This window comes from Schistocerca gregaria, chromosome 1 (genome assembly GCF_023897955.1).
Source record: "Schistocerca gregaria isolate iqSchGreg1 chromosome 1, iqSchGreg1.2, whole genome shotgun sequence".
Lineage (NCBI taxonomy): Eukaryota > Metazoa > Arthropoda > Insecta > Orthoptera > Acrididae > Schistocerca > Schistocerca gregaria.
Window position 1 is genome coordinate 998925189 of NC_064920.1, and position 22227 is coordinate 998947415.

Sequence of the window (22227 nt, forward strand, 5' to 3'; positions counted from 1 at the left end):
GCGACAAAATGCCAAAGAAGAAATGGCATCAACGCGAGCCGGGCACATCTCAAAGACAATATGTGTAAGTATTTATCACACTGTGAGACAATATTTTTCCCACTGTGAGACAAGGTCAGTGATATCACAGAAAAATGTTTGTGGTTGCCTGCGGAACCATGATTGTACCCAGGGGTGCACCTCTTAGTCCGCGCGTCTTTCTTCAGGACCCCAAAACTATGGAGATCGAATGGGGAGAGGCAGAGTCTGTATGGAGGATGTGTAAGGCCATCACATCGAAACTTCAGCAGCGGAGTCGAAACAATCTTGGCAACATGTGGGCCCGCCGACAAATATGAAAACTCAGTGGGCGTGGATGGGGACTTTATGGAAGATCTGCAAAGGCTTCTCAGCGAAACTCGGGACAACCATGACGACATGTGGGTGAACCCACATGTTGCCAAGGTTCTTTCAACTACGCTGCAGAAGTTACGCTGGGAAGCCGTTAAACATATTCCTTATTTTCCCTATCTCTCCCATGGGACATTCATATTATTCACCCTGGAAAAAAAAACCATTCGTGGCTGTTTGGCTGACGATTTTCTTCTGACGAGGAGAAGCAAGCCTGGGTAGAATCTTGTTCCGGCAAACTGAGAACATTGTTTCATATCGGCACTAACTGTCTTGTCTCACAATGCGGTCTATGTATCAACAGTTAGAGCTGTCATTTTTTAAAATAATTTAACATTTAACAATTTACTTCCTTTTTCCCATCTGTCACGTTTTCATTTTATTACTCTTATATAACCATTCACGAGTGACGAGCGATTGAAGAGCCAGTTTTTGGGATACGCTTGTGCATCCTTTTCACCTGTAAAGCTGCTCAAGGACACTAAATAGAAAAAAAGAGTTAGGGAGAGAGAGAGAGAGAGAGAGAGAGAGAAGGGAAATTGCATTACTGTAAACGCTACGTTGGTGACACCTTCTTTCTGTTTATCGTGAGCGTATTTTCCTTCTGTCGTTGCAACTACAAAAAGTCCGTGTTTTTTTCACCAGACGCGATTCGCATTATCGAAGTGAAGCGTCATCAGTGGTCTGCAATTAAGTTATTTACATTTTGTTTTGCTTTAAGATTGACAAACAGTTCGTCGACAATACGCTGGTTTTTACTTAACGGTGATTTCCACTTGATTTCTCTCCTACATCGGGAAATGCCGTCTGCTAGCACATCGTCGATGCTTTTAATGGAACAGTAGAAGAAGTAGGTAGCTTAGTAGAAGATCTAAGTAGTGTACACCATAAAATTAAGTTAACGATAAAACTTGGAACAGCCGATAATATTGACTTACCTTCACTAGTAAAATGCAAAAGCATTATTTTCAAACTTTCAGAATGTCAATAACTAGAAACCATACCTAATGAATCTTGGCACACAGACCTACTGAAAAGCTTCTCTTGAGATCAGCATCTCGTTATAAAAATTTCCAACCTTTCTACGACATATTACATAAAAATAATTTTTTTCACCAACAATAAAATTGTTCCCAGTTCTCAAACTGCGATACACGAATTTAGAATAATGAAACAAACGTTTTGCAGATATATGACGCAGCTTGCACCACAGTATCCACTGAAATTTCTCTTCTACACAGCTTGAGTCTTATCCGAATGTATGACCTAGTTACTCGATTGGTCCCATGCATCCTGTCTGCTGGTCTTGAAGATTTTGAAACAGACATGCTCGCATATACATCTGACGGTAGAGCGAGAAGCCAACTTTGTGGTAATAAAATCTGTTGTTACCATGCAAAGCAATGGAAGGGAATATGTAAGTCAGCGAACACGGATAGATACTTTTTTCGAATTCACATCCTTAAAAATTGAAAAATCCACTGGGTCTCCTAGGAGACACCACACGTTCGTACTATGTCCACTGACACTTCAGCAGTAAGGAAGAGATTTTCTTCACCCAAGTAAGTTATGAGAATTGACATTTCCATTAAATTTACACTGTGCTTCATCCGAGTAGACAATGATATTCACAATTTCCAGTTCACGTGTAACAGTCCCCTGCATCCTGTCCTAAAATTGTTCTCTGATGTCTGAGTCACTGCAACTTAGCTGTCGCTTCTCCTCATAATATTTTTACCGTTCTTGCTAGATCTTTACCTTTGACATTTTTGTGGTGAACGTTGAAACAGTTCTAAGATCACATTTGAGTAACCGTCACTTTTAGCGATGAGATGTGACCCTGATCAGCCTTCGTGCGTATCACACAGTGCTTCATGGAACTTGATTTCGTTTTGTAGACGTGAAATTGATAATTTTGTAGCGGCATCAGCTGCATTAGTGTCTTTGAATCGAGACAACATTGACAACATTCCACTGCCACTTAATGACATACTTTCGATTCTTACCGAGACCTCTTTTTGTATTTATTTCATTTGCTACTAATGTGTGAAATCCTGTCATATTTAAGATATTTCAACATTCAACATTTCAGGGAGTTTTTTGATTAAATACTTTCATGCAAAACCACGGATGTTAACCACGGTTATCGTATTTGCACAAAACAGAATCAGTTCACTTCACTTGTTTCTGGTCGAATCTTGATCATCATCTTCCTGTAGTATGTTGGCTTCGTTTTGTCTAAGAGTATGTTAATTCTTGTTTGACTGCAAAACAATGATGGGTTTACATTCTCGTACATGCTAATCACGCAAAAAGATTGTCTCATATGAGAGATGCGTTTTAAATTTCATTTTATTCTTCTGTTACTGTTGGTTAGTGGGTATAGGCACATTCGTTAATTACAACGCAAATGAACAAAGAATTCGATACATCCACTTCTTATCCTGTGAATGGGCCTTGTGGGTCTCCGCTCAGATGCACAAACAGCCGTGATACACGCAAGGTCAAAGACGATAATGCGATACAACGATTATCGAAGTTACATTTTCAAATTTTTCAATTTATATTTTGTATTTTATTTATTATGCAATTTCTTCAGATTTAAACGTGAAATAAGTAACACTATGATAGTGAGCATTGATACAGCCTACCTATAAATGTAGGACTTAAATGAACAAAAGTTTTCACTAAAATTTTAATTAAAGGCGTTTTAATATGTCTGAGTTGACAAGATACTTCATTAGGATTTAACTGCGTTGACAAAACAAAGACTTAGTGTATTTCCAGAAAAATATCTTCTATACCGCGAAGTCCTATATTTCGAATACCTCGAGGTCCAGTACTTTGACTATCATGTGCTACTGCAGGTAACCAAAAGACTCTGATGGTCAGTTCCTTTACATGTTCTGCAAAACACTTGCTCTGTTCATCGCAGATTATTTCTGCAAAATAATTTTTTTTGCGGCCAAGGCTTTTTTAAGCCATTTTTAAAATGTCTTATTTCGAATGCTCATATTTTCCAACTTTTATAAAATCTTTTGTATTTAAAGCACTCGTGCTTTGATTCATTAACACGGTATTATTCAGTTGTCTGTCCGCCTCCGTAGCGCAGTGGTAGCGTTACCGGCTCCACGCATGGGGGCCCGGGTTCTATTCCCGTCAGGGGACTGGGTATTATGTGTCCTTCTCCATCATTTTCATCATCATTGACACGCAAGCCGCCGACGTGACGTGAACTAAATCGACTTGCAATATGGCGTCCGAACCCAGAAGGGGATATCCCAGCCAATAAATGCTATACGATCATTTCATTTCATTCAATTGTCTGTTTACCTTAAAGCTCTCGAGGATTAGAAGACAAATTGTTTGCACAGTTCCATTAGTTAATTTCGTTACTGTTCAGCTTCACTGTAATATAGGATGCTTTTAACTGATCTGTTGTGCCCTACATCCTGGATGATCGTTAATAATCGAAACCGGCAGATGACTATTGGGACAAATAAACAGCTTATGGTTAAAATGCGTGTTATAAGAAAAACGAAGTAATATTAATACAGTGACAATGAGGTGTTTGTCAGTGAAGTCAATGGCAATGGGAGTAGTCAGTCGAATTTCAACATCAATATTAACTACTGCTGTAGCATTTTACAAAATTCTACTTTCGACACTACTTACCAGTTAACACCGTGAAACTATCCTGTGTTCAGCATCATGATATAAGCATAAATATGTACATTATGCATGTCTCACCTGAAGATTAGCCTGATGAGACTCGAAACCTACTGCTATTTGCGACGAAAAGTAACATTTCGTAAGTGGCTGGCCAGAGCTAGCTCTAGCTATATTTAGTTTATTACCCTGTCACTGTGTTGTAAGGTATGCACGAGATTAATTTAATAATGAGTAAGGTGTGAGAGAGTAAACAGAACAATGAAAATTTTGTTCATTTCAGCGACAGTATGTTCCATATAAAGTTAACAACCACTATACCACTCGTACCTGTCAAGAGATACGTGTATTTATCACCATTTACAAAATAAGTCAACTGGCGCAGTGCTTCGATAGTGATGAACATGCGGGAGGAGTGGGTTTACTTTACTACCTGTCCCCCAAAAAAGGAATCAAAATGGCTGTATAACAACGGCAACAATCAATCTACAACATACGAATCAATCACTACTAATTTCGTGAGTCGGAAGAGATATGGAGATGACACAGAAAAGACAGAGTCTGCATGAAAAGTGTTACAGCGACAGTTGCCATCGGTCATTTGCACCACGACCTTCTTTCACGTGGCGCAACACCTGCTCCAAGTACTGTATAAGGCATCTGTCACCACTTTTCTCACGCAAGAAATCCGATTTAATCGCAACATCAGTTGATTTATAGCCTGGGTTTTACGCTGTAGTCAATGAGAACTGATTTAAGGAATGGACTTAAAAATGGCTCTCAGCGCCTGTCTTATCTTTCGGCTTTGCCGACGACTCTGTCACAAGAGAGGTTGACAGAATCTCTCGAAGTGATTTAGCTATTTCAGAGCCAGCCATGATATATCCACTTTAACTGATGTAGTGTTAAAACTTGGCTTTTCGGCTGATAGATAAAAAAAAACTGAGCAGTCTATTACAGTCTCTTTGTTGTCAAGAGATGTTATAGCTGATGAAAGCTAGAGAATTTTGTGGTCACGTTGTGACATCTACATAGTATAATGATGAACGTTTTGTCTACTTAAACAGTGTAAGTAGGCTGTTTAGGTTTTTTTATTGGTAACGCCGCCGCCACGTAGCGCTCTGTATAAAAATCACTAGCTGTGCCGTGTGCAGTCTGTGGCTGGTTTGCATTGTTGTCTGCCATTGTAGTGTTGGGCAGCTGGATGCTAACAGCGCGTAGCGTTGCGCAGTTGGAGGTGAGCCGCCAGCAGTGGTGGACGTGGGTAGAGAGATGGCGGAGTTTTGAAATTTGTAAGAATTGGTGTCACGAACTGATATATATATTATGACTATTAAGGTAAATACATTGTTTGTTCTGTATTAAAATCTTTCATTTGCTAACTATGCCTATCAGTAGTTAGTGCTTACAGTAGTTTGAACCTTTTATTTAGCTGGCAGTAGTGGTGCTCGCTGTATTGCAGTAGCTTGAGTAACGAAGATTTTTGTGAGGTAAGTGATTTGTGAAACGTATAGGTTAATGTTAATCAGGGCCATTCTTTCGTAGGGATTTTTGGAAGTCAGATTGCGTTGCGCTAAAATTATTGTGTGTCAGCTTAAGCACAGTCGTGTATAAATTGTTCTAAGGGGACGTTTCAACAGTGATCACAGCAATTTTTTTTTTTTTTCAGAAAAGTTGTGAAGTAGAGTCAACTGTACCTGCGTGTTAAACCGATAAAACAATCAACACACTCCTCAAGCACTCTCTATAATTCATATTTATTAGCTGTGAGGTGACAGTCTTGGTCATGAGAACGCATGAGCAAAGCCCTCATGGGCACAGTGCCGGATATAATGGGAAATCTTCCTCTAGCATTACTTTCCCTCAAAATTGTTTTTTTTATAAATATTTGAAATTACTAATTATGGGGACACTTAAAATTTCTATTATTAATTACGGAATACTGTACTGTTTACTATGTTTATTTCTGGATTCATTTATGAAGTAATAATCAAACTCAATAATGTAACGGAAAATAATAGGAAGTCATTTGTAAATAAAAAAACTGTAAGTCCTCCGGAATATTGTTATTTCCGCACATAGTTTGTCTCTGATGTGATAGGACGTATTTTCGTATTTTTGTAATTTCGGCTTTGTTAATGTGAAAAATGTATGATATACTAAAACGAGAGAAAAAAACATTTAGGTAAAAAAATGTTGTAACAATAATCTTCAGATTTATTTAATTGATACCAACCGTAAGGACCTGATGTGAGATTTTTAGCTTAAAGAATTAGACCCCTAGACAAGAAGAACTGGTGTCATCTCAAAGTGAAAAGCTAAGTAACCTAGAAGATTTATTGTAATCTCTGCTCCTCTCAAATCTTCATAAAAGAGCTTATTAATTACTTGCACAGGCCATTGTTTAATGTGGACAATAGATGGAATCAGGAAGGAGGGGAGACATTACATGGTTAATCTAACCAGTGTAGGTCACAACGCAGATGAGACATTACTACAGAACTTCTAACCCCTTCGTTCTCATGTGACCTGTGGTGACGAAGTCCAAAATGACATTCGTTTCCGAAATCGTAGTGAACAATAAATATAAACGTTAGTTACATGATACTGTTTTTGTTATTATTACTATCAGTGGCATAAATCTTTAATAAATCTAGGATGAATAAAATGGCGAACACCTTCTTCATCGTCATAACAGTAATATGTGGCGAATTTTTACCTCAGACACGCAATGCTAATGCGAACGCTATGACAGATATGGTTGCTGCATTCGTCATTTGCGGGCGAAGACTAGTGCGTAACTGAGGGAATTAGTGACCGCTGTATGAAGTCACGTGTCACAGCTTAAGATCTGCCTGCACAAGTAGTTACCGAAGTGTCGCGTAAGAGGTCTCCAACGTCCACTGTACTCGCTGTGACTGGTACCTGTAGATTTAGTTTTGTTTCTCTGTCTTAAGGAAGTCCTGAAAGATGTTTACAAATGTATAACAGATCTCCAATAGTATTAAATAAATGCTTTGATCTATTTCAAAAGAAAAGTTTGCACAGAACTACCAAGATTATCGAGAACTTTGTTATGAATGAAAACTAATCTGAAGGCAAATGATGGCTCAATATTGATACAAACTAGACTTTTACATGCGGAAAAATGGAGAATCACAGCATTCAGCTTTTGCCGGCTGTTGTGTTTTCAATCATATATTATAAAATATAAACTGCACAAGATATTTCTTTACTTTTATACACTCATGAAGGAAGACGTGGATGGGAATGTCAGCTCTTGAACCTTGTCACAGTGTATGGATCTAAGAGCCTCACGCTGACAGCATTTATCAGATCAAGACACGAAACAACTACGATATCTAGTTGAAATGTCGAAATCGTAACATTAGCATTTAATGTTTTATTGACGTCCTCCTATAGTGTGTCTCGCACAGACAAGCATCGAGATACGAATCCATCATGGCACATACCGTTTACGGAACTACTGAAGAATACATCCATCGTGATTAGGTGAAATCATGGAGAAGAGGGAAGGACTCATCCCTTTTTAATAACTTCGGCATCTCACCGTATGAGCGCATAAACCGTCTGGAATTACATAATACTAGTTTTAGTTCGGTATGTTTTGGAGCCATAGAATTGAAACAGTGAAAGTGGTCGGATAGGAAGAGGGTTAAGAAGTGTCTGCAGAGATCGAAGTTCGGTGCATTGTTTTCGCTCGGCAACGCGAAGTGACATTTCACAGCGTCTCATGTTTTGTGATACACTGAAAGAGGCTCTTGAGCAACTGCCCCCTCAAGACGCAGTGGGAATAAGTTAAGTCTCTAGAAACTACATTTGACAATACATGTAACAACACTACTAATTATGAAGCTCTTTCCTGGTGATATAATATCTAGCCAAGGGGTAAGTTCACAAAAATCTCCAATACGAACGCACTAGTCTATTTCACTACATCGCATTGCGTCAATGAGAATATTGTGCTCTAAACGAATGACTCATTCATATACGTGATAAACTACAATCCTTGCCACTTTAAGCTTGTTGAAGCGATTCTGTCATGATCAGCGATTGTAACAGTATTATCGCCATGACAAGAACGAAGATTAAAAAAGCTGTGGAGGGACCAGAAAAATGCGAAATTTGTAATAACATAGTTTGACTAAATCTGGTTAAGAGAAAGAACGTAAAGTAACGGAAATACGTGCGAAGACTAACAGATCATTCGCAAATAAAAATTGGCATCATGTTTCTCTTGCGGTTGACTTAAAATAACAGGGAACTATGTTTACTTGTTTGCGAACCTTTTTGGCACTATTTTCGTCTGGATGAAAGAATGACAAGGCAAGAAACTGGAATTCAGGTTTTTCTTTTGCAGTGGATGCTCACAGGGGAAAGCTCTACTGGTTCAGGGTTAATGTGTCTCTGAACTGCGTCATCAACTCATGGAAAATCCCCTCCGCGCGTGGCCTACATTGTGATTTTCACTTGGCAGCATCCACGTTTCAAGTTCGTCTAATTAATGTGATATCGGACTATAGGAAATAAATACGGTTATAGCGAGGTTTCAGGGAAGAACAATTATTGTTGCTAAGCTAAGCCATTTTAAAAGCTAAACAAATACCTTACAGTTATAATTTGTCTTTCACATAACCGCACAGTCAGGACATCTTCAGCCAGTGAAAGCGGCCATGTGGGCCGGGTGGCGATTTAAGATCAAGCAAATTCAGCTTCAGACTCTCTCGCTCTAACACGTTCTCTCCCTCGTTTGCTACTTTCTTTTCAACTGCCCTCCTTTCGTAAGTCTTTTCCCTTTTCTTCCCTCCATATCGCAAGCTGTTTCATCGTATCGGTGACTGATTCTGGTGTTAACTACAAACGACGCAATAGGTGATTACAATGTTATTGTTTTTGGCCACGTAACCTCTGTGATCACAAACTGTATATCCATCCATAATAATCAAAATGTTGTATCTGAGAATTAACTAACGTTAAATTCGTCACCCTGGTAAATATTGGAAGTTCGAATTATTCTTTGACAGACCCAGATCCTAAGATTTGTGCTTGACTTAAAACAACTTCTTTGGCTGAATACATAGATGCTTCATTTACTCTGTGAGTTTTTCAGCATCCAAGTTGCGCCCACCAAGTAGCCACCAAGAAAGAGGGCGAATTGATTAAAACATCGGATCCGCATTTAGAAGGAGCGTTGTTAAATTCTCACAAAATCCACAAGAAATGAAGTTCTGTGCATAACTGGTGAGGAGGGGGGACGTGTTGGAAACATTCACAAGAGGAGAGGACAAGATGATATGTCTTAAGACATAATGACATTTGAGAGTTCCGTAGAGCGTAAAATGTCTAGGAGAATACAGAGACTGAAATATACCCAACAAGTAACTGAGGACGTGGGATGCAAGTGACACACAAGAGGAATTTGCGTGTGAGTGTGTGTGTGTGTGTGTGTGTGTGTGTGTGTGTGTGTGTGTGTGTGTGTGTGTGTGTGTGTGTGCCTGCCGAAAAGTGAAGCCTATCGTGATTTACGTGGTCGGGGGTTCCAAAAAAGACCTTAGGGATAATTTTGGATAGTTTAATTAGTCAGGTCAACGTCTGGTATAATTGCCTAACTGCAGTTACTTCCTCCACTTTGAAGCAAATAAGGGGAACTCCATACTCAAACGAACACGTTACAATTTCGTTGGTCTGTAAGAACGAATGGAAACTAATTGACGCCTTTTTATAGCTGTCGTGTGCGCATGTGTCGGTGAGATCATCGGATACGAGACTTTGCCCTCGTGAGTTTCGTAATATACTAGTAAACACTGTTTGTTTACTAGTAAACACTAAGTGTGCTTCCCCCAGGAAACTTTTCTTAAGACGATAATGAATTGCGAGAACGTGTCCGTTTCGTTGCGTCAGGCTACAGCGCGGCGTGTCAAATCATCCTTGGAACGTCTAGGATTGAGTAAATCTGATAGAGAAGACAACAAATTTGAAATCATTGAGAGCTGAACAACAGACGAATTTGTCGAGAACATTGTAGTCGGTGGGTTAACTTTACCTACGAAACTTGTCGTTTTTGAATGGGTATGTTCAACTCTTAACCACTGTTTACGTTACAACAGCACTGTGCAAAATCCAATTTTTATTCGGTTCTTGAAACATGACAAAATTAGAATACGTGGTCTTCCGCATGTTTTGTGATTTGATTTCATCACAGTGATTATGTCTTACGGAAAATCGTAGTCTACAATTTTTCTGAGTATACAAATAGTGTTGCGGAATACCCGATCTGCGAAAATAGAGTACAGAGCAAAGCAGGCGTTCTACAGTCGTGCCTGCACTCCTCGCCTTCCTGCAGTTAATATTCGAAGGGGGAAAATGATTTTCTGATTTAAGTTGATACTTTGTACCTCCACATAACGTAGTTTCAATCATTGATAGTAAATTCGGGGTGGCAACTTTCAGGAATATTACAGACACGATCATTCGAAGCAAGAAACTCTAGTTAATAAGAGCTCTAAAATGCATACCGTCAATCTAAAATTACTTCTTACTGTGAAACAATTGTGCTCTGTTGCGAGTTCTTTGCTTTACGCATTTAGCGAGGAAGTATTGTGCACTAAAACAAGAAAAAAATGGTTCAAATGGCTCTGAACACTATGGAACTTAACATCTGTGGTCACCAGTCCCCTAGAACTTACAACTACTTAAACCTAACTAACCTAAGGACATGACACATATCCATGCCCGAGGCAGGATTCGAACCTGCGACCGTAGCGGTCACGCGGTTCGCGACTGAAGCGCCTGAAACCGCACGGCCACACCGGCCGGCACGAAAACAAGAACAGAACTTTCTGGTAAACATGGGACACGGACGCTAAAATGCGTACCTTTAGAAATATGAGCACTTTTTCAATAGAAGAACTGTGTTTCACGGTAGCAATGATGAACAAGCGCTCCTAGATCTTTAAGGTACTCACTTTACAGCCCACGTTTACTGGACTTTCTTTGCTTTGGTCCATACTGCCTCCTCTCAAATTATGGAAACCAAAGAGTTTACTGTAGAAAAGGTTTGTTACACAGTATCAAAGAGGAGGAAGTCATCATAGCTCCTAAGGTATGCATTTTGGATCCCATGTCTATTAGACATGCTTAGTATGATCGTTTCTTTCATATCCCTAAATACTGACCGTTTCTTGTGGGACACCCTGCATAGCAAAATACTCTCCATCATACTTTAATTTGGTTATTGCTTAAATACTTACAGGTTTCTCTGAAGCTTTTACGTCTCTGTAACTTAACTGTGACCTCAGGTAATGCGGTAATTCACAGCTGGAGCCCACTCGCAATTAAAAAATGTACGACATGTTGTAAAATGCCATTAAACATTATGTGTGTGTTCATGAAACTTCCTGAAGCACTAACAATAACAACTGCAAGCAATCTGAGGGGCATTATGGACTCGGTTTCCTATGTCGGATAAATATAACAACAAGAACAAATTTTACACATCTGACAGTATTTATAGTCGTACTTCATTCCACTGAAATCCATTATGAAAAGGTCGTTCCAGAGTCGTACCACTCTGCAGATAAACTCTTCAACAAAATAGATTTATTGAATTGTAATCTATTTCATGACAGGTGGTTCCAGAGCCTAGACCCTGATTCAGGTTAGTTAAACATCACCTGCTCAGAGCTTCTACAAAAGGTCATTCCTTCCGTTGGGTTTAATTCTTTTCCTTGCTTTCTTCGCTACTCATCCTAGACAGCAAAAAGGCTTCTCTTTAGATATGATTATATATCATTCTTACAGTAACATACACAGTGCAAGTAGAAAAAAATAGGAATGCAAGTAACGGTTTAACAAGGTCAGGGAAAGAAAAGGAAAATCGCCTACAACCATTTGAAAGAAACCGTCCCAGATGTCACCTTAACTGATTTGTCAAACCACAGAAAAACTTAATTTAAATGGCTAGGCAAGGATATGAGTCCCACTCCTGCTGAATGTAAACCTGTGTGTTAATCTCTCTCCCACTTCGTTTGGTGTCCAGTTACGGATGGAGAAGGGCTAGGATCAGTACAGCTGGGCTACTTCTACATTATAAAAACATAGAAATGCAGCGGAAGACACTTGTAGAGCCAGCCATTGTGGCCGTGCGGTTCTAGGCGCTTCAGTCTGGAACCGCGTGACCGCTACGGTCGCAGGTTCGAATCCTGTCTCGGGCATGACTGTGTGTGATGTCCTTAGGTTAGTTAGGTTTAATTAGTTCTAAGTTCTTGACGACTGATGACCTCAGAAGTTAAGTCGCATAGTGCTCAGAGCCATTTGAACCATTTGAGCCACTTATAGAACAAACAGCCCGTAATACTGAGCGGGATTCCCGACCGCCGCATTGCTCTTTACAGTGCATTGAACTTTTGATTGTAACCACTGAAAGGCAGTTAATGCTACGGCGTATTCACATTTACTATATTTTTTTCTAATTTTCTTATGCAAAGCTCCTGATAAAAATCACTCATGTTTCTAGAGGATGACATAGTAGCCATACAAAGTCTTCCCTAGGAGCACCATACGTAACAATTCTGTTGCATTCCAAGTCACTCGTCCAGACACCCGACAGCTTTTCGTTACCAGTAAACGCTGGGGAATTCTGTCCTGATATTATCCTGTCAATACGGAGCGTCATGGCTTTTCCCACAGTATTGCTAGAATCGGAGGCAGCAAAGCTACTTTGTTACCAAGCCTACTACTGCAGGTAATATGGTCATTGCATTCCTGAATAAATAAATGGTATTCTAGTTTGTGTTGCAACTTTTCGCTGCGGGTGACGTCATGAAAGAGTTAAGAACGTCGTGCCTCATAATTTACAGAATCACATATTTTTTGTGTCAGAAGTTCTATGAAGCAACGCAACCACTTCCCTTATATGCTTAGGAAGACGTGTGACATTGCTATATATGTTTACCCAGTTTAATGAACAAAGCAATCTAGAGCATATTTTATTAACTGTTATGACCGATTTTTGCTCAGATTTGGCCATCTTCAGATTTAGCAAGTATCCTACAACCAGCATAAGTCGTTGCGCATCGTTACAATGACTGTGCAATCATCAAAGTGATAATATTGTGATCTCATTCTCTTGTAGCAGCTCTTACATTTTAGTGAGGTGACCCGAGCTCAGGTATTTAAAATCCACAAATTTTACTTCAGATGCCGTGGAAAGACATACACATTTACCATGGTGTCTTTTGCTTTTCTTTTAAAAAATCACTTCAGACAGTAGCCTGTCGGCCTTCTTTGAAAAGGACCTGACCGATTTTTGCTTTTTTGTTGCTTCAGCAGAGTTTGATTTCTCTCTAAAGATCTTGTCATCGGCATTTAAATAAAATATTCCTTCACTTTATGTGAAAGTTGACGTAACAGTAAAAAGAACTTAATTGTATGGTTTTTGGGTTTTTTTGTTTACTGTTCTCTTACACAAACAGAGGTTGTTAACGTGAAAACTATATTTAAGATTTTATAAGTTATGTATACATTAAGTTAATTAAACTTCAAATTAAAAGGAATGATTTGATGCTGTCTTTCGAAACCACGAAAGCTCCAGGGCACTTCCGTGTACGAAGTCGAGCATGTATGAATAATTCCTACTTTATTAGAGTGCGTTGTGGTATGAGTTGATGCTATTTAAGCTGATGATAGTGTCTGGACTGTTAGGAAGCTGCAGTATACCACGAGAAGTGTGCGGGAGTAGCAAGTAGACGATCGTTCCAGTGATGGATTTCGATAGGATAATAGTGTAATTTCACAACACCACAGCTATACCAGTCCGCAAAGTGTTGAAATGGTTCAAATGGCTCTAAGCACTACGGGACTTAACATGTGAGGTCATCAGTCCCAAAGACTTAGAACTACTTAAACCTAACTAACCTAAAGACATCACACACATCCATGCCCGAGGCAGTATTCGAACTGCAAAGTGTGTCGAGAACTTTTACACTTGCGTAGAAAATTAAAATAATATCTGAAAAAAGGAAATACTCTTATTGGAAAATAGGGAAACAGCTAAATCATTTCAGTGAGGATTTGTTTGCGTATTTAAAAGTCTCGCATAAAGGGCCGGAGGGTCAAATTTCTCTCTTAATCAACTATTCAGATGGTTAGTTTACACTATTCGCCACTTCGCTCTTTGATATTGCCGTCAAACAGTGGCAGAGCTACTGTACTAACAGATTTATGAAAAAATAAAAATAACGAAAATGCTTTAAAATACATGGAAACACAAACAGGTAAATTCAAGCGCGTTAACAAATTTACGTATCTTGGAGAAATCATACAGCAGAATGAAATGTAAAAAACTGCAGTATGTTAAGGAATAAAATAACGGAAACAGCATATGGTTTGGAAAAAAACCTACAAAATGGATAAGCGTAACTTAAGCACTACACCATACAGGTAAGACCAGAATTTTTATATAAATGTGAATGTTTAAAGATGATCTATATGACGGACGGAGTTGCGGTAGTTGAAAGACGGATTGTTAAAAAATTAATGGGTGCAATACACACTATAGGTGATTGGTAAAGGCGAATTAAGGAGGAGAACTACGAAAATACAGAGAAATTGTCAGAAGTTACGTAAAAGCGAAGATCGAATTTCTCAGGACATCCGTCCTGAATGTGTGAGTTCTCACACATTAATGAAACAAAATATTCCCATATTTCTAGAAAAAGAAATTGCCATTACCATGGATTACGGAAATAAGGAAAGAACTAGAAAGTAACAACAAGCAACAATTGTAAATAACAACAGAAACCCTCTTAAGAATTAAAAAAACTAAGTTTTGAAGGGTTCCACGCCAGAAGAAAGAAAATCGGGAACAACAAGGTCATAAGTAAGAGAAAGACTGTATGGGGTACTAGGAATATAGGAAACAAAAAAGAAGGAATAAGAACTGAAGCTATTACATGAGTACAGTTCCTCGCTACGGGGAGAAAAAGTAGGTATTAGCGTTGAAAATAATCGAGAATAGGGCACAGGAACAGACACAAAGAAAAATAGTTCTTCATCTACGGATACTGATATATTCAGTAGATTATTGATTTATACTATTCGGTAACATGAAATTTACCTAAAGGATAGGTGGCAGATGATTGGAAAGTTACGGGAAACTCAAAGAATGAATGCTTAAATAAGAGAGCAGAAGTTTCCATAGAAACACCCACAAACGCGTGACCATTTTATAAATAATGTAAAAATGAACCTAAAATAAAAACATTTTTTGCTCTTAGTGCCATATTTCGCAGCGTCCATTGGGGTTGTGATGGTTTTCGTGCCTTTCTTGTTTGAAGGCACTTGCCGTCACACTGGCTTCAGCGTGAGCATAGGTTTGAGGGACTCGATGCTGCGATTCTCTTTTATCCCGGTTTTCCCACAAGCCGTGGACGACTTACATAGACCTCTGTGCTGCAAGTGCACATTATCAAATTAAGGCCTGTTTCTGATACTTGTGGACTTCCTTGGCCATTAACGTCCTCTTTCAGTGTACTAGTCTTCTCCTAATTTCTCCTTGTTTCATCCTTAATGGGTATTACTCGTTTGCCTACAGCAGACAGCTATTTTTTCAGAATTTTGAACGCTACCATTAGAGTCTTAAATCACAGAGCTCGTATATGACAGAATCTTTCCATGTGAAACAACATGCACATCCGGATCGTTGATATAAGAAACAAAAACTGTACCATTAGTGACCATTGAGGTATAGCATAGATAACTGAACGTTGTTCTGACAAATAGTATACAGGATGGGAAACGAACAGAAAGAGAGGGGTCTGGTGATTTTGGGAAAAAGCCTTAGAAAGTAAAGGCTGATTGAGTCATTACGGGAGGTTTTATTTCTCCAAAAGCCTATACCTGAGGAATACACAAAACTCAGATTCGCTACGGTTGTTGTTGTTGTTGTTGTGGTCTTCAGTCCTGAGACTGGTTTGATCCAGCTCTCCATGCTACTCTATCCTGTGCAAGCTTCTTCATCTCCCAGAACCCACTGCAACCCACATCCTTCTAAATCTAATTAGTGTAGTCATCTCTTGGTCTCCCTCAACGATTTTCACACTCCACGCTGCCCTCCGGTACTAAATTGGTGATCCCTTGATGCCTCAGAACATGTCCTACCAACCGATCCCTTCTTCTGGTCGAGTTGTGCCACAAACGTCTCTTCTCCCCAATCCTATTCAATACTTCCTCATTAGTTATGTGATCTACCCATCTAATATTCAGCATTCTTCTGTAGCACCACATTTCGAAAGATTCAATTCTCTTCTTGTCCAAACTATTTATCGTGCATGTTTCACTTCCATACATGGCTACACTCCATACAAATACTTTCAGAAATGACTTCCTGACACTTAAATCTATACTCGATGTAAACAAATTTCTCTTCTTCAGAAATGCTTTCCTTGCCATTGCCAGTCTACATTTTATATCCTCTCTACTTCGACCATCATGAGTTATTTTGCTCCCCAAATAGCAAAACTCCTTTACTACTTTAAGTGTCTCATTTCCTTATCTAATTCCCTCAGCATCACCCGACTAAATTCGAGTGCATTCGATTATCCTCGTTTTTGCTTTTGTTGATGTTCATCTTATATCCTCCTTTAAAGACACTGTCCATTCCGTTCAACTGCTTTTCCAAGTCCTTTGCTGTTTCTGACAGAATTACAGTGTCATCGGGGAACCTCAAACTTTTTATTTCTTCTCCATGGATTTTAATACCTACTCCAAATTTATCTTTTGTTTCCTTTACTGCTTGCTCAGTATACAGATTGATTAACATTGGGGAGAGACTACAACCCTGTCTCACTCCCTTCCCAACCACTGCTTCCCTTTCATGTCCCTCGACTCTTGTAACTGCCATTTGGTTTCTATACAAATTGTAAATGGCCTTTCACTTCCTGTATTTTACCCCTGCCACCTTTAGAATTTGAAATAGAGTATTCCAGTCAACATTGTCAAAAGCTTTCTCTACATCTACAAATGCTAGAAACGTAGGTTTGCCCTTCCTTAATCTAGCTTCTAAGATAAGACGTAGGGTCAGTATTGCCTCACGTGTTCCAACATTTCTGCGGAATCCAAACTGATCTTCCACGAGGTCGGCTTCTACTAGTTTCTCCATTCGTCTGTAAAGCATTCGCGTTAGTATTTTGCAACTGTGACTTATTAAACTGATAGTTCGGTAATTTTCACATCTGTCAACACCTGCTTTCTTTGGGATTGGAATTATTATATTCTTCTTGAAGGTAACAGGAGTTAAATTAAGAGGCATTGCGCCCCCAGAAGGAGGAACTGGAGGACACGTATGTTCGCAGACCGAACTGGGAGGCAAGAGAGCGTCCCGAATTCCGCCGCATTTTCACCAACCCATCAGCGCGTCCCACGTGACCACTCTCCAGTGCTCCCATTGGTAGGCAGAGGGAGTTCCAGCTCCAGTGGGCGTCCCTCAGTCGGCGGTGCTACAGTGGGACGGTGTTCACGTGGACTGAGCGTGGTGTTACTCAAAGCATCCGGTACTATGTTGGCCCCGGCTGAGCCGCTTTCTTCCCAACAAGGTGGTACCGTGTTTCATATGAAACAGAATCAAAATGAAAAATATTTAGAAAAACTATTCTTCCTCTGCATAAAACTGCTCACTACGCACAATAGGATGAAAGTATTTGAGATTTCACATCTACATGCCGTACGCTTACTTTTGCTTGAGACTACTAACAATTGAATGGACCTATTCATTTGACTATTTCAGAATGCCATGGTATTGCAGTTCTTCAGGAGAGGCCTGTCATTTACAACGTGGAACTCTTCGGTGTAATCTAGAAATACACATACTATTATTTGCTTCTCATCAGCTGCTTTCAAAATAGTGGTTATGCACTGGTAGGTGCCTGCTTCGAAAATCAAGCTAGCAATTAGTAAAAACTCCATTTTTCGTTTACTAAAACTTTAGAGTTTATTTTAATGAGGTGCTAGTTCATATCTGTACCTTTCACTCATTCTTTAAAAACAGCAATCGCTTTGCATTGTAGGAAATACTGCAACCAGCCATAAGTTTTCTTTGAAATGACTTTAGTGTAGCGTTACTAGTTTCGAGCATCAGTCCTTCCTCAGATAGTAGCATTTACCTCTTTGCAAGTCTTACGTTTGAGTTCTAAAATGTAACAAAGTGTTCATGATTCTGTAGCTTACAAATCTGCTTACATTTGGGTCCTAAAATACAAAAAAGTTTTTGTGATTACATAGCTTTAAATTTGAATATGCTCTATAGATTGTACTTACGTAATGAAAAACCCTCATTTACCTATTATGAGGCAGATGTTTGTTTTTCTTTTATGATCCACGCCGACCATGAACTGAAATATCCGCCTCGATAGCGGAGTGGTGCCGGCACCGTAGTTCAGCGTGTTCGGTCAGAGGATTAGCTTCCCTCTGTAATAAAAGAAATCTGAGTTAATGTATCAACGATGAACTTCAACAAGCGTCATAGAACGTTCGCCCCGAACAAATACAACGATCGATTACAAACAAAATAAGATTAAAAAAAGAATACAATGGATAGAGTTTAAAAAGAAAAGTGGTCAGCGCGGCAGACTCCCGTGCAAAGGAGCCCGGGTTCGATTCCCGGCTGGCTCGGCGATTTACCTCCGCTCACGGACTGTGTGATGTGTTGTCTTCACCACCATATCATCCCCATCGACAAGCAAGTTGCCGAAGTAGCGTCATCCCGAAAGAAATGCACCAGGCGACCGGTCTACATGACGGGAGGCCCTAGCCAAAATGTTCAAATGTGTAAATGTGTGTGAATTCCTAAGAGACCAAACTGCTGAGGTCATCGGTCCCTAGACTTACACACTACTTACTCTAACTTATGCTGTGGACTACACACACACACACACACACACACACACACACACACACACACACACATGCCCGAGGGTGGTTGAAAGGGTTCAAATGGTTCTGAGAACAATGGGACTTAACATCTGATGAGGTCATCAATCCCGTAGAACTTAGAACTACTTAAACCTAACTAACCCAAGGACATTACACACATCCATGCCCGACGCAGGATTCGAACTTGCGACCGTAGCAGTCGCGTAGTTCCGGACTGAGCGCCTAGAACCGCTCGGCTTCCGCGGCCGGCCCCGAGGGAGTACTCGAACCTCCGGCGGGGGGTGCAGGGGGGGGGGGGGGCGCAGTCAGTGACATGGAGCCTCTAACCGCGCGGCCACTTTGCACGGCTAGGCTATAACCACACGACATTTCAGTTCATGAACTGAAATAAATACAAGATGGACGATACATTTGTTTACATCGGCTGCCGATATGACGTGCCAAAGATAGTGACATGGGTGTAGACATGACACGCTACTGGAGTTACTCCAATGAAACATCTTCGTAGTACACTGGTAATGGTCAATGAACAACATTGTCTGTATCAATTTATTATTATTTCTATCATTTCAGGTAATAGTAGTTGTATGAAATTTTGGAGATACAACTCCTATAACTGTGGTTTTCTCCAACCATAATGCATAAAGCAATGACTTTGCACCAGTATGAGATTTTCACTCTGCGGCGGAGTGTGCGCTGATATGAAACTTCGTGGCAGATTAAAACGGTGTGCCGGGCCGAGACGCGAACTCGGGACCTTTGCCTTTCGCGGGCAAGTGCTCTACCAGATGAGTTACCCACGCCCGGTCCTCACAGCTTCACTTCGCTCTTGCCAGCGAAAGGCAAAGGCCCCGAGTTCGAGTCTCGGTCCGGCACACAGTTTTAATCTGCCAGGAAGTTTCAATCACTTTGCACGTTTTTAACAGTTCAGCAAAGATGATGGACTCCAATGAGCAGTATCATACGTTTGTGTATGTATACGCGTGTTTGTCAACAAACGGGAGAGGCATTTCCTGTGCAGTGTTTACACTTCCAGCCAGAGTCAACAGCCTGCAGTTTTCCGCCTGCAGAACGCGTCCCGCGCGGACGCCGCGGGCTGCCGTGGTCCCGGGTGAACGTCCTTCGCCGTGCGACCGGCCGGCGCAGGGAAAACCCAAAGGCTCCGGTTCGCGAGCTGCGCCGCGCAGCTCTGCTGACGTCTCTCGGCCGCGCCCCGGGCCACCGGGCGGCCTCGCTCGATGGACCCTCCGTCAGCGGCGCCGGCAGCGGTTATGGCTGTGGTTGCGGTCGCCGCTGCGGCTGCATTCCGACGCGAGGTCGCTCGCTTGCGCAGTCGGCCGACCGACGCACCCAAATATAAACGCCCCCTCCGTTTCGCACGTGTTACGAAATCGCGAGCTACAACACTGTGACCACCTACCTAATAGCCAGTATGTCCACGGCTACATCCGCACTCCGCAAGCAACTGACGGTGTGTGGCGGAGGGTACATCGAGTATCTCTACCGGTTCTCCCTTCTATTCCAGTCTCGCATTGTTCGTGGAAAGAAAGAGTGTCGGTGTGCCTCTGTGTGGGCTCTAATCTCGCTGATTTTATCCTCATGGTCTCTTCGCGATATATACGTACGAGGGAGCAATATACTGCTTGACTCCTCCTTGAAGGTATGTTCTAGAAACTTCAACAGAAGCCCGTACCGAGCTACTGAGCGTCTCTCCTGCAGAGCCTTCCACTGGAGTTCATCTATCATCTGCGCAGCGCTTTAACAATTACTAAATAATGCTGTAACGAAGCGTGTTGCTCTCCGTTGGATCTTCTGTATCTCTCCTATCAACTCTATCTCGTACGGATCCCACATTGGTGATCAATATTCAAGCAGTGGGTGAACAAGCGTACTGTAACCTACTTCCTTCGTTTTCGGATTGCATTTCCTTAGGATTCTTCCAATGAATCTCAGTCTGGCATGTGCATTACCGACGATCAACTATATATGATCATTCCATTTTAGTTCACTCCTAATGCGTACTCCCAGATAACTTATGGAACTGAGTGCTTCCAGTTGCTGACCTGTCCACCTATGGCACGGATATCAGCGTCGTGGCATGGAAGCAATGAGACTTTCGTAGAACGGTGGAGGGAGCTGGCACTACATCTGCACACACGAGTCACCTAATTTCCGTTAATTCCCGGGAGGGGGGTGATGGGCTCGGACGCCACGTCCAGTCTCGTCCCAAATGTGTTCGACAGTATTTCGAACCTGGCGACTTGGGCAGCCAGCACGTCATCTGGAACTCGCTATTGTGTTTCTCGAACCACTCCGTCCCAATGGTGGAAATACCAACTATTAGGTTCAAAAATGGTTCAAATGGCTCTGAACACTATGGGACTTAACTTCTGAGGCCATCAGTGCTCTAGAACTACTTAAACCTAAGTACTCTAAGGACATCACACACGTCCATGCCCGAGGCAGGATTCGAACCTGCGACCGTAGCGGTCGCGCGGCTCCAGACTGTAGCGCCTAGAACCGCTCGGCCACTGCGGCTGGCAAACTATTGGGAAGGTGAAGTTTGGAAGGTAGGAGACGAGGTACTGGCGGAATTAAGGCTGTGAGGAGGGGGCGTGAGTCCTGCTTGGGTAGCTCAGTCGGTAGAGCACTTGCCTGCGAAACGCAAAGGTCCCGAGTTCGAGTCTCGGTCCGGCACACAGTTGTAATCTGCCAAGAAGTTTCATATCAGCGCACACTCCGCTGTAGAGTGAAAATTTCATTCATTCTATTAGGAAGGTGACCATAATTTTCTGGCTGCTCAGTATTTCGTAACACTTCATGAAGGGTGTACGTAATCTGCAACCATTGTACGATGCCCCTTGGTCGTCATGGTGCCTTGCACGTGCTCCACTTCAATGTTCCCCAGACCATAATGGAGCCACCGCCAGCTTGTGTCCATCCCGCAGTACAGGTGTCAAGGAGCTGTTCGCCAGGAAGCCAACGGATAGGCGCCTTCAGATCGCCTTGATGAAGAAGATATCAGAATTCATCAGGCCATGCAACGCTGTGCCACTGCATCAACGTCCAGTGCTGACGCCGGCCTGAGTGGCCGAGCGGTTCTAGGCGCTACAGTCAGGAACCGCGCGACGCTACGTATTAGACACGCATTACGAAATGTTTCTCAGGAGCACTGGCACAGAGAACCCCCTTATTGTGACACATTCGTTCGCACTTATC

General features: G+C 41.3%; 1 non-coding gene across 1 annotated transcript; it reads left to right on the forward strand.

Moving 5' to 3' along the window:
- The first annotated feature begins 21631 nt into the window (after positions 1–21631).
- On the forward strand, positions 21632–21706 carry Trnar-gcg (transfer RNA arginine (anticodon GCG)). The gene has a single exon. It is a non-coding gene; the product is annotated as a tRNA-Arg (tRNA).
- The last annotated feature ends 521 nt before the right edge of the window (positions 21707–22227 follow it).